General features: G+C 43.5%; 1 protein-coding gene across 2 annotated transcripts in view; it reads left to right on the top strand.

Moving 5' to 3' along the window:
• Positions 1-14,059, top strand: part of LOC117774159 (T-lymphoma invasion and metastasis-inducing protein 1-like) — a 72,490-nt gene that overhangs the window by 9,246 nt on the left and 49,185 nt on the right. The window contains exon 1 of one of the 2 annotated variants that reach the window (XM_034606350.1): positions 7,831-8,006. The exons of the other annotated variant lie outside the window; for it this stretch is intronic. The gene's annotated coding sequence lies outside the window, so the exon portion shown is untranslated. Of the gene's footprint in view, positions 1-7,830; positions 8,007-14,059 lie in introns of those variants that run through there. 2 annotated transcript variants of the gene reach the window in all.

Genomic DNA, 14,059 nt, shown 5'->3' with positions numbered 1-14,059 from the left:
GATGCTAAACGTAATTTCTGAGGTTCTAGTTAAAGATAGGGGTACGATTTGTGGTTAGGTATGAACTGGTCATGGTTAAGATTAGGCATAAGGTTTTGGTTACACATACCAAGCTCTAAGCCCTCTGAGGTAGAAATGTTTTGTCTGTGGATGTTGCACATGTTTGTGCACGTGTGTTTGTGTGTGTGTCTCCTGTCGGTCTTTGTGTATCTCTCTCGGTGGGTGGTAACTATTAAACTCTCCAGTCAGTCCTTTGGGAGCAGCCATCAGCCCGTCATCTTTTGGAGGAACACCATACCTTCTGATGCTTTAATCCCTTCTTTCCTCTCCTCCCCTCCTTTTCCCACACTCAACCTCTTAACCTCATCTCCCTTCTTCTCCTCCCTCCCTCCCTCCCTTTCAGTCTCCTTTTTTTTGCTGGCTCTGTCAACTTTCAGCTGAAGTGGCTGAAACTCAGTCGACGCAGCAGTGGCTGTGTTAAAAGCTGGGATACTACAGCGCGTCGGTCGAGTTCAATGCCAAGATGTAGATGTTGATGTTATTTATTTTCATTGGCTTTCAGCTGTTTAGGTGTTTAAATTAAACAAACTTAGAGCATTAGAAATGTCTGATTCATAGACTGTTTATAAACATGTCTCCACTTCCCCCCACAATCCTGAAAGAAGCCAAAATATCCCGGATACGAACGTCGTCATCTTTATCATTCTAGGCCAGAGTCTCTGCTGTTAATCGTGACATTTCAATTCATTTTCAAAATAATTAAATCCAAACTTACCGGAAAAATAAACACTTGACCAAATATCTGTGTGATAGGAACTAACTAAAATGACAGAAACCTGAAGAATCTTTCTGAAGAATTTATTTGATGTGTATGTGGCCCATGTCCCATCCACTAACATGGAGGAGCTGGGGTTTATGACCAATACTGCAGCCAGCCACCAGGTGGCAATCAAGAGGCTTCAGCTTCAGTTCTGGGGAGCTGACACGTTGTTCATCTTCATAAACAAACTATAGTCTAAACTCCTAAACATCATATGTTGTTTAATACAGAATGTATCACCATGTGTAATAAGATTAAGAAGTTATAATTTTATGTTCGCCACCTTAGTTAAGCGTGTTAGCAAAATGTATCCATCCTGAATTAGAAACCTGTATTCAGTCCGAAAAAAGCCAAAGTTCTGCAACTTAAGTCCGACTATTGAATGGATAACTGTCAATTTTGCACGGACATTCATTGTCACCAGAGGATGAATCCCTTTGACTATGAAGATCCCCTTACCTTTCCTCTCTGAGTTTCACTGAAGTAGTTTTCATTGCATTGCATTGACACTTTTGCTGCTGGAAGCAAATCCCATAAATTTGTGATTGTGCATCCCAGAGAATCTCATTTCCATTATTACCACAGCACAAAGACACGGTTTATTTTTCTTTTACATCTTTCGCATGAACAAGTGTTTGTCTGCCTGTCCGTGTTACACAAATATACGGGTGATATCAGGGCTTAAGGCCAGCGGTTACTGCAGGATGCTGTGTTAGAATCCATTTCCGTCCTCGTCTAAGAGCCTCTGATGAGCAATGGAATCGTTTGATGTTTTGCGATAAGTGTTTGAGCCTGTGTGTGATGTGTCTGGAGCGTGCTTTAATAACAATAGCCCAGAATGATGTGTGTGTGTGTGCCTTTGTATCACCAGAGGGGCCTGGGTTACTGGGTTGTGTGAGTAATGAAACGAGCTGTGCAGTTTGCGCTCATGAGTTTGTGACAAGGTCAAGAGGTTATGCGGTGGGTGTGCAGCCTGTCTCTCTGTCTTCCTCCCTCACATCCTGCATTAAAATCTCCCACTGACACAAGCACACGGGTTCTTATTCCATTGCTGCTATTCTTGGTTTTGTTTGTTTGTACTTTGTTGTAACAAGTACGAATTAGAGTGTGAGAGAGACGAGGAGAAGAAGAGATGGAAATGCTAATTTCAACATGAAAACAAAAGGGACTTACTGTATACACTGTTCCCAGCTTCCCCCCCCCCCCCCCCGGCCTGCTTGTATCCTAGATAATCATCTCTGAATGCAGCAGCCAAATTAACACTGCTCACTGTTTACATTGATGGGGATTATAATTGAGAATGATACAGTAGATTTACACCCTTGATCTGGAGGTTTCTGCATGTACAGTGTAGAGGACACATTAAGTCTTTATAGCTGAATCTTATGTGATTTTCTGTGATGTTGGTTGTTTGGCAAACGTGCTGCAAACATGCCCATTCTCATCATCCCATGACCTCCATTTACTGCTTTCAGACTTGAAGTTCAGACATTATCCTGAAAAATGTCAAAGTTTATGAGAAACAATTTGCCATGTTGATGATGTTTCCAACACGCAACAGCCACGAAACTGGAAGAATCCAAATATCTTTGGGTTATGTGGATAAAGATTGACGGCAAGAGACCTGGTCAGAATTTATATGTCCTTTTCTGCCTCCTGCATGATCTACCTATAGGTACCACCTCTCGTCTGAAGAGGAACTTTTCCTGTTGTTGTGAACAGGAGTTTACGTCTGGAAACTCTTTTAGTGAAATTCAGTGTTTGAGCACAGCTCTAGTTCTCGACTCAGCATTTCTGCCTTGGTTTTGCCATCATTGGCTTTTAAACACATAAGTAATCTTCTCTTCTACACATCACCACACAGATCCTCAGCAAGTTGTTGGATAAATCCCGGACTCTTGCCAGATACGTGAAATATCATTTGTTTGCCTTTGGAAATACATGTGCATTGTTTTTGCCTGTTTTAATCTGAACCCACATGTGGACGCTATCCTGCCTTAAACCTAGTTGATCCTGAAATAAAGCAGTGCTGACTGGTGCTCTGTCTTTCTGTTTATCTCAGCACAAGCTAGAAGAAGATATACACGAGTGTGATATAGTATTAACTGTTTAGTGTCTTTAGGGGAAGGATTTTTGTTTATATGATCTGTGCTGTGTGTCAGGGAGCATCTGCAACGTTGTGTGTGTTGTCAGATAAAGTTCGACTGAACATTATTGCTTATATGTTTTTGCACTTCTTGGGGTTTTCAGTTGTTTGTTTGTTTGTTTATTTGTCTGCAGGATTACGTAAAAACTACTCAAAGTATTTCCACGAAACCTATTGGAAGGAGGGGACAGGGGTCAAGAAAGAACCCATCACATTACAACCTGGACAAAAGGGCAGATCCAGGATTGTTTTTTCCACTTTCTGTAACATCGTGGGATAATTTCACCAATCTCCCAGAGAATAATACATAAATGGAAAAAATGGGGAAAACAGAAATACTATATTTAGGGTACTGATGCAATTTGTTGCAGCTTGATTGAATTTAAGGTGACTGCTGGGTCTTGGCGGAGGTATATGCTCGACTGAGTGGCATTGCAGTTTTCTAAGTGAATGAGGGATTTACATACTGATCTAATGTTCACTCGTAGGATGCACGTTGATGTCACTCTGTGTGGCTGCGTGTTTGTTTTAAATTGATTACCAGGGGTGGAACATTTCCACTGTGTCTGTCAGATTTCACTTCTCGTTGGAAATGCTTCACGTGTGGATATCTGACAGCAGAGCTCAGAGTCAGACACAAGGTCATGTTTCCCTCCTGCACGAACCGTATTAACAAACCGCACGAGTGCAGCAGCAGGGTTTAGACGCAGCAATGCAACAGTGACCAAAATAAATAATACACATTGTTCCTCTGTTATAACTGCACTGCAGGTAATGAGCAAACCTCCCCTGCATGAATATTCATTAGACCCATAGCTCTGGGCTAATGTTGCACAGATGTGCGCTGTGTGACCTTGAAGTCTAAGGGACCAAAAATCTATTGACCCATTAGCAAATGTTAACATTAACTCGACTGTATACTTAGCAGGACCATTTATTTGCTCTTATCCAAAATTAAAATTCATCAAAAAACAACTGCAGTTTGGTTTGCATCACATCCAACATTGGATATCCCTGCTGTGTTTTTTGGCATGACTACAAAGTGATTATGAAATGTAATATTGGCTGAGAGTGTATATAGGGGCTGAATATGAAGGCTTTTATAAAAATGCATGATGTGTCTCAACTTCCTCCCACTGTCTAAAAATGATGTCACAATTTCCAGGATGTTAGCGCTGCCATCTTGCTCTTTTCAACCGAATTTGATTGCGTAAAAAAAACGAATTAAAACCAAACTTATCTAATACTTAAACCTATCATTCTGAAAAATGTATTTAACGTGTACTTTGACTTTTTAGTTTGGTCCGTGTACCACCCACTAACATGGAGGAGGAGGAGGGGTTTATGACCTGTTCTGCAGCCAGCCACCAGGGGGCAATCAAGATCCTTTGACTTCCCCTAAAGGGAGCTATCATGTCGTCCATCGTTATATAAAGTCTATAGCTGAGAACTAAACACTGCTTGTATATGTGTGTTTTGATGTGTGTGTGATTGTGTTTTGTGATTGTGTGTGTGATTGTGTAGGCCCCATAGTGGAGGTCGGGCCCGTGTGTGATCCGTTACACTGGATGACTGATGAAATTGTCAGACCCAGGCTGTCCATCACGGCGTTCCACCTGACGCACCTCGTTGTTTCTTTGTGTTGATGATGACGGGAAGCAGTCAAACACCTGATGCCTGCTTATTCTCCAGCCGAGGGCCTGTCACTCATATCTCCTCCTTATTAATAAGTGGGGTTGTGTCTTTATACCTGTCTACCTGTCCAATTTATTTTTATATCTAGAGCCTGCCCGTGTGTCTGTGTGTGCATTCAACACATACAACAGTGCATGTGCATGCATAGTGGAATGGCATGCTAATGGGAATTGTAATAGCGCTAGACAGGGATTAGTTGATATGACCCTAAGCAGTGGAACTAGCAACCGGTAGCTGCAAGAGAAAGGTAGCAGCCTACTATTGTGGCCCAGCAGTACATGCATTATTCATCAGCTGCACACGCATGACTGGTGATAATGATTTTATCACATCTGGCAAGGTGGGTGTGGGGTGAATGGGCGTCCTCACTGTGCATATGTGCACATCTTCTTTTTTTTGTCCCCAATACAGTATGTTCATGAATTTCTATACGACGTGTTCATATGGCAGGAGGCATGAAATGGGAAACCAATCTTTGTCTCCTGCCTTTATAGCTCCCAACTTACATTACCTTCCCCCACCAGCACATGTGCCCGCGATAACGTCTGATAAGGATTGAAAGGTGGAGTCCTTTGTGCTGAGAGGGCCGGCTCAGGTGTGCAGCAAGACAGGAGGACAAAACCAGCTACACTTACAGCGCTGCTACCAAACGGGCTGTTTATTCAGCAGAGAACGCGACTGCTGAATGGGCTTTGATATCCGTTTACTCCTCGCTGTCTTAACCGCCGACCGCACGGCTCACACAACAAACAGAGAGCGTGTTCATGTGACAGAAGCAGCGCGGCAAATGAGTGAAGAAAGAGCAAAAACAAGCAAACAAAAAAGAAAAACGCCCAACGTCCTGATGTTTCTCCAGCCCGCCACTCAGCTTACATAACATCCTCCACCTGCTGTTGTTATTATTACCTCTCCTGCATTCGGCCTGTGCTAACATGCCGTCGCTGTCGAGTTGTCTTCCACTTCCTCCCCCACTCCTTCGGGATAATTGCATTACAGCTCAATAACAGTGTGTTTGGGTAGGAGTGTGGGAACTGGTTGTCTAAGTCTCCGTTCATCCTCTCAGATTGGTTACTTCCTGTTTCAGCCGGCTCCCAGCAGGACACGACCTTCTCCATCTATATTGTTAGATAACGCAGAAATAAAAACAAGCAGGGAGACAGAAGGGGAAGGGGACAGACTTGGAAGAGGTCTGATGAGTCCACAGGTGCTAGGAGACAGTCGGACTCACAGCGTATGTACACGTACGTACAGATAATGGTTGAAACAAGCAAATAAACACTGCAGTGGTATTGTTTGAGTTTGGTGCTGAAATGTCATCATGTGCCTGGAGGTCAAAAGCCGTGGATGTGTTATCTGCATACCAGAGTGCACAAGAGTTAGTGACTTTGTTTTTGTGGCTATCTCATCGCTCTCCCCCGTGGAGACGGTGTCAGGTCCTTTTGTTACCTTCACTGCCCTTTGTCCCTGTGTGTTTGCCTCTATAAATGTTAAATACTCCCAAACAGCAGTTGTTTCTGCAGCTTCGCAGCAGAGCAGACGGGGACAACGGGGTTCATCGGCCCGCTGTGAAATCGCTCCCATGTCCTCAAGCCAAATGATCCTGACAAATCTGAGTTACCTTCAAGGACAGGTATTCATTCACAAGGTGTATTTTACCTAATTGTATTTACACTATACCCTGACATTTAAATATAACACACCGATGTCCTCATCAACAAGTCTCTTGAAAAAGAAGATGGTTTCTTTATTTCTTGGATTGTAACGTCTCTGAGGTCCTGAAGTTATTTTCTTGGCTGAGTAATGTCCAGATGAGAATTTCTCAATCACTGTTTTGTCACTGCTTTTAACAAAGCTTTAGTGTTAACAAACTGCAGAGATATGCTCATGTTTGCTTACGATGGTCACAAAGGTAAACGGCTTTTAGGTATTTTTGGCACAAATGTGAGTCTTCAGAATATGCTGAGTCTGGAACAGGGACAGTGCAGTAGTCAGTTGTGACTCCACAGATTTTGTGGATATGTTTGTTTTTATTCCCATTAAACTGAGTTACTGTTGGAGTCAGTATCAATCAAACCTGTTGGAGGAGGTTTCAAACAGCTCGTTTCAAGCTTACAGTTGGTATTGATATGCAAAAATATACCACTTGTGGGTGTGTTCTTTTTATGTGAAGCTCCTCTTACAAAAAGCCTGTCGGGTCAAAATCATAAAACAGGAATGAAAGACAGAGAGAAATGTGTATCAGTATCATAACATCACCTACAGACACTCCTGGATGATTGCTCATGCTTTTTCTACATCCTTGAGTATTAAATCTTTGTCTTACCTGCTTATTCTCACTGTGTTAGTTTGTTTTATCTATGAAAAATACTAATTTACTTCATAAAATCTTCATATTCTAATTGTATGCAGGGGCATTGCAACAGTGTAGGCAAAGCAGGTTATTGCATGGATCCCCCACCTGAGAGGGGTTAAGAAATTCTATGATGGGCTAAGTACAGGGGACTGCAATATCACCATGGTCTGAAAACCCATATAACGAGGCCCCGTGCCACTAACATTCTGCCAGAAACATCATAATTCTATAGGTTTGCTTGAAGTCTAGAACGTCTTAATGTGTGTGTATGATGTGCACTTAAACATTACTACTTTACTATGATTTTATGTGAATGCACAGTCTGCACTTTTGTGATACTAAAAGAAATGTCTGAAGATTTGACTGATGTGGTTTGTTGTCGTGTTTCTTTACTTCGATGTGTGGCCTTTCCAAGTCCCCTGAAACGCTCCTGATTGTGTGCATTTGGGCTTGTGTGTGCACTTGTTTCTGCTTTTGTGTTTTTGTCCACGGCTGCGTGTGTCCACTGGATCTGTGTGTCTTTGTTTTGGTGCAGAACTTTGGAGGCCAGAGAGCCAGCAATTAAAAAGAGGACTGGGACATCTAAAGGCTTAGAGGCACAGACCCAGCACGCATGCTGGCAGTCAATTGGCAAGCCGGGGGGAGGTGAAATTGGAGTGAGTGAGAGAAAGAGAGAGGGAACTGAGAGAGAGAGAGAGAGAGAGAGAGAGAGGGAGAGGGAGGGAGGGAGGGAGGGAGGAAGGAGGAGGAGGGCAGGGTTAGTGCTTGCAGGAGAGTCACAGAAAAGAGGGTGGGCTCAGACTCAGGCAGCTCACACACCCTCTCCTCAGCCTTCAGTCTGGTTTGGCCGTTCGAGAGGCAGCATGTGTGTGTGTAGAGTGAAGGGGACGTCTCACTGATGCAAAGGATTCCCCCTTCAGAGAGGACACGTGCTGTCAGTGTTAAAACCTCCACAAGGATAATTTACTCACAGACGTGGAGCACAAGCGAAGGTAAAGAGATGTGCTTCTTGTTTTCTGGACTGTTTGTGGAGCTTTGACAGAGACGGGCAGGGATGGAGAGAGTTGCTTGGATGTTTAAGGTTTAACTGTTTTTTATGTTGTGTGTGTTTTTAGAAGATTTATGATGCTTTATATAAATGTGTGAGACAGAAAAAAGGAGATTTTGAGCATTTATGTATGTATGTGTGTGTCCATGTGTGTGTGATCTAACATCTGTACACCAACGTACAACTCTCTTATACAATGTGACCCTGTGTAGTTACTACAGTCTACTACTGTGTGGAGGTTTGGTCTGTTCCACTCCCACTTTTTCCCCTCTCACTCTCCTCTCTCTCACAAATGCATGTAAATTTTATAGTGCACAAAAAAGATCCTGGACGACCTTCTGTTCAGATCCTATCCTGCATTACGGGGCTTGTGTTCTTAAAAGTTCTTATCAATCATTAATGCTCTCTCTGGGACTCAGCCTTGTTTCCTTTACTCGAGGTAATGCAGTGATAACAAAAATACCTTAACAGCCCGGTCGGCCTGTCGGCACCTGAAGTTTCCCCATGAGCAGACTGCTCAAAGGGCACAGTGATGGTACTGTACTACATTACTGTGTGTGTGTGTGTGTTTGATTTCCAGCTTTTACGTAAGAGGTGCAGGACAAATAGCCTCACTCGAAATAAAGTGAGATTACTCCGCGGTTCACAAAGTCAAGTGGCACTTAATTGTGAGTTTTTTCGAAAGCGTGTTAGAGAGCCGTGGCAGTCAAGTGCAAGTCAGCCCTCAAAATTTCCATCAAAGGTGCACAATGTAAAAGAAAGAATGGGGGATTTGGGTCTGATAAAGACATTAGCCTACTTATATTAAAGCCACGACTACAGACAAAGAGGGAGACATAAGAGCTACTGAGGAGAGCAGCAGTTGAAGGTACAGACGACTGGACTGCAGCCAACAACACAGAATGAGGGATAACGGACGAGCTGTGAGATAAAGTAGACACAAAAACAAAAGAGGAGAGTCTGCAACATGTGCACTTTAACCTGCCTCCCTCTGAATACTTCATATGCATTCAGCATTTGTCACTTATATGTCCGTGGACGTGTTAGGTCATCTTCAGGCATTCAGACAGCCAGAGAATTACGAGGGGTCAAAGGGCACAAAGTCTCCACTGTCCTTTCTCCTCCCACACTTTCATGCTCCCTCTTTAGATAAGTAAGAAAATAAGATGCAAAACTATCTATTAGAGCAAAGTAGACAATGTCACATGTCAAATTTGTAAATACTTATGAGCCAGTATTTACAGGTAAGCCAAGTCCAGGTTAAAACAGCTAAATCAAATTGAAAGTCAGAAAATATAGTTGTGATATAGTATCAACAAAATGCTGAATTATTTCTTTGAGAATATTCACTAAACCTTCATAAGGTCTAAAAATACGACGATAAGTCCCCAACTCACTCCAACAACACACTTTCACTCCTTAACTGTACAATGAAGCTTTAGAAAATGCTCATTCTATTATCCACCTTTACTCGTTGAGTTTGTTTTGAATATGAGAATAGAAATTTTAAACTAGTACTCTCCCTCTCTCTCGCCCCCTCTCCCTCTCGTTCAATCTCCGCTTCCCCAGCCCTCCCACTCTCTCTCTCTCTCTCTCTCTCTCTCTCTCTCTCTCTCTCTCTCTCTCTCTCTCTCTCTTTTATCTTTCCTTCGTGTTATCTTTCTTGCTTCAATTCACTGCTTCAGTTGCTGCCACAAGGAAGTTGAATATTGGCAGGGTGTTTTGAGGGAAGTGATCCGTGAAAGGATTTATAGTGTCAGATAAAAACTGGTGTGTGTGTGTTTTTTTTTGACAAAGACTTTGTGAACGCCTGCGGCTGTTCAGGGGGGGGGGGGTGGAGCCATCATCTCATATAGTGTTACACATTGCTCATTCAGGTTTATGTGAATGTGTGTCCATTTACTACATGTACAAGTGTGTATCTAGGACAAATATGAGTCTGTGCATCCACACAACCATGTGTACAGTAAGCTAATATTGTGTGTGTGTGTGAAGAGAGGGGGATGGGGATCCATTAAGTGATCCCTGTGTGTGTGTGTGTGTGTGTGTGTGTGTGTGTGTGTGTGTGTGTGTGTGTGTGTGTGTGTGTGTGTGTGTGTGTGTGTGTGTGTCTTTATATTGTGTGTACATACTGACCCAGATTGATACACTGCTCTCGTGCTAAGTCAGCTCACCTTCAGGGCAGATATAGGTGGGCTTGTCCTCTTCTATGCACGTCCAGCTTCACGTAAACAGCCACAATCAGGTGCTGGTTTTTGTCTCTAAGTCGGATGTTGCGTTCGTGCTTGCAAACTGAAACTAAAACCATGACATGGGTACTTTACATCCAACCCTTTATTTGGACCATAATCAAAAAGTTTAACCCCAACGTTTCATCGTTTACTCTGGGGCTGACTTTTTATTTTAGGCAGATCTGGAAGTCATAATGTGATGAAGGTCAAGTGCACTCAATTCCGTCCCAACTCGGCTGTCCAATTTAGAAGGCTCCTTAAAATGCAGCTGACAAAATGCATCCTTCTTAATCCCGAGTAATGATGGATCCAACGGGTGGATCCCTCTCATGTCAACCTATCCCAGGATTAATTGTGTGCTGGCGATGAAGCTATAGCTAGCTGTCTAGCTATCTGGGTTGCTGAGCTCTAAATGCAAGTGAGTGCAGTGGCTCACAGTAGCTAACAATGCTACGGTAAGAGCTAGTCATGCAAATAGGAAATCCTCAGATGACCAGACTGTTTAATTTCAGTTTGGACTTCTCTCTCTCTACGTGACCCAGGAGGGCCACTTCTTTCGTGGGCTACTAAACCTGCAATTGCCGAAGGAGGCGGCTCCTGAACTGGGTCACGGCCCTCAGGTCACAACACAATCATACTAGCAGATATTCTGCAACCGAATGTAGTGAATACTATAAAAACAAATATCTAAGTCAGATTTATCCCTTGATCTGTTCATGTAAAGCTTGTGAAACGCTTCATGCATCAGCTAATGCATTAAATAAATAATCATCCTCACCTTCATTAACAACAGGGAGCTCGAGCTTACTGTAAACACTCCCACATCTTTCTCCTCTACAGTCAGTAAGACTCTTGTGACCTTGTGTCAGGTCGGACGATGGGCTTCTCTTCACGATTACAGATCCAGCACATAAGATGCAGTTTGAAGAGCATGTGGCGAATATGATAAAGGGATGATGCAATTAACATGAAAGGAGATGATCTCTCTCTCCCTCTCTCTCATCTCATCTTTGCGTCGCTTGTTTTCTAACCGTTGCTCCGAGAACGCTTCATCCCTCTTCCTCAGAGGTCCACTTATTTTTGCTGTTAAGCAAATACAGGGCTTATGCAGCCCCCAGTGTCCATCTCCCCACATGCAATCAAGCTGTTTAAATGTTTGTGTTTGACTGTGTGTGTGTGTGTGTGTGTGTGTGTGTGTGTGTGTGTGTGTGTGTGTGTGTGTGTGTGTGTGTGTGTGTGTGTGTGTGTGTCCGTCCGTCGCTCACTCTCCCAATTCTCTTCACTTGCAGACCAGTACCAGCCAGAAAATGTTTTGGGGAAACCATGACAAAGCTGACAGCTGAGGGTGGAGAGACGCATTGACTTTATTTTCCATTCTCTGGATGTGATAGTAGGGGGGGAATCCCTTTGTTGTGCAGATGATAGAATAAAAGAGATTGGTTCCTGACTTCTCACATAAAACTGGGGAAAACGCTCCTTTTGTTGGGAAAGATTGGTCACAAGTTATCGCTCCACAATTTGCGGCACTTTGAGATAAAGGTGGTAGCGGCCATTAAACAATTGCAAAGATCAGATGACATAATTACGCGAGGATCTCAACCCACGTGGGAATTGTGATGACATGTATGTTTTATTTATCAGTTTGAGGATCATTACCAGTGTGTTTGGACGTCTGTATTCTTTGGTCTTGGCCTTCAGCATGAGCCTTATGAGATGTGAGAAGCTGAACACGACAGGAGAGACAGAACAAGTAAGTGCAAGTAACATTATGTCACGCTGACGTGTTTGCTTGTGTGCTTACATTTAGCAATGTCACTCGTCTGGTTGAGCAAGACTGCGAGGTTCATGAGCCGGGGAGAGTGCACGTTGTCACGTTAGAGAACATTTTGTTTTCGTGCCAGACTCCTGAACATCGACCCCCTGATGGGAAGCACAAGACGTGGGAGAAGAACAAGGGGATGCCGCTAGTTTGAGTAGGGGTGCAGACCGGGGGAGGGGTGTCTCAGAGCTGACGTGAGCTGGCATGTGTCCTCGTTCATTTCCTCGCCCTTTTGTCTCCTGTGGCTGCTGATGAACTGGGAGTTCCTTCCTTCCTTCCTTCACTCCTCCCTCTATCTCTCTCTATTTCTGTCTCTTGCTCTATCATCCCTCCATCCTTCCTATCTTGGTTTGACAGCATTGCAATCCCTGTCATGTCTGCCCATTATCTCTGATCAGTGTTGCATTCCAGCCCACACATCAGTGTGCGTGCGTGCGTGCCACTGTACAGTATGTGTGCTGGCATCTTCATCTTTGATATGGTTGCATCTTCAGATATTTCTGGGTTCCCTCAATACAGAAGAATATTGTAAAAATAAACCTATTAAAGGTGATTATGTGTAATTTTGTTTCCTGATTGATCAACAGAGGATGCTGGCAGCGCGTGTGATATTTATTATTTCATAGAACTGTGACTTGAAAAAGGTGGAAGACACTTTTGTTGGGATTTGGAGATGATTAGACGAGTATGTGCGGAGATGAGATGCGTTGCCTGAACAGGAAGAGGATGTAAAGACAGGGAGACGGCGTTTAGACTTCAGAGTGAGCGAGTGGAAATACAACTGTGTGTGAAGTGCCGAGTACAGATTTAAAGGAGGAATTACTGTGCGAGTGCAAAGAGTGTCTTCAAAGATAGTGTTTATATGCTTTGTTTGCGCTGGAGAGATTTGGCCTTCCTGGGATGTGTTGGAAATCTTTACACCCTCTACTGTGTTTTTCTGTCCAGAACATGCATCCATGTGACTGTGTAATTAAAGCAGAGGCCACATAGTCTCCTCTCTCCTCTCCTCTTCCCCCCTCACTCCATCCTCCCTTTCAAGCCCCGCACATTACATTAGTTTCAGTCAGCTGGAGAGTTAGTTAAAGAGAAACGTGGATCTGGCCAGCGACTCGCTCCTCATCACATAGTCACACTCCGCGTTCCTGCTTGTTGACCTGGAAGTGATGCAGTGGGATCATACGAGTCTCCCAACAGCCTGTGAGTGCATTTGTAAGTGTGTGCATGTGCAAATATGTATGTGAATACGTCTGCATGCAACAAACGGGAAGGCAAAGGGTGAAAAGCTGACGGGCAGAGCTGCACCTTTTTTATTTTTGTTCTATGGATCGAGTTTCTTTGGGGATAAAAAAAAAAACCCTGTGGTGAGTGCTGTATAAGGTTTCTCTTAGACTGTTTGTTTTTGTTATTGTCCTGTGGTGCATTAGCTTTTAGGCCTGTGTGTGTGTGTGGTCACATTGCCTTTGTCCGCTCTCCTCAGGCCTGCACTCAGATGTCAGCGAGTCGTGTGGTGCTTATACAGGTCACTAATGCATTGAGTGCAGAGCCTCTATTCACCGTGGCCACTCAGAACCCAAACAATAACCCCGGAGCTCAAGTCCGCACTGGAGCTCGACTCCCAGGAAATGGACCAATTGACCTAGATCCGACCCGTCCACTGAAGAGAAGCCCCGATGCTGACATGCTGTTGACTTCCGTGTCTCGTTGTTTCTGACACGAGGCATCATTTACAGGCTGAAATCCTACAGGATAAGATTCTTATTAGATGTATCCAGAGATTTTATGATGATTCAACAACCATTAAAAAAACTTCATAGTAACCAGAATTTGGCACACATTTTAATATTACAACATTAATAATTCATTCACTGATGAGTAGCAGGGAAATCTACTTTTCAGGAAGATGCTGCTTTGAAAAAAGGTTATTGGGAAAAGATAAATGCTGATTTT

Source organism: Hippoglossus hippoglossus, chromosome 14 (assembly GCF_009819705.1).
Source record: "Hippoglossus hippoglossus isolate fHipHip1 chromosome 14, fHipHip1.pri, whole genome shotgun sequence".
Lineage (NCBI taxonomy): Eukaryota > Metazoa > Chordata > Actinopteri > Pleuronectiformes > Pleuronectidae > Hippoglossus > Hippoglossus hippoglossus.
Note: the sequence above shows the minus strand (reverse complement) of the source record. Positions and strands in the feature narration are given on the sequence as shown.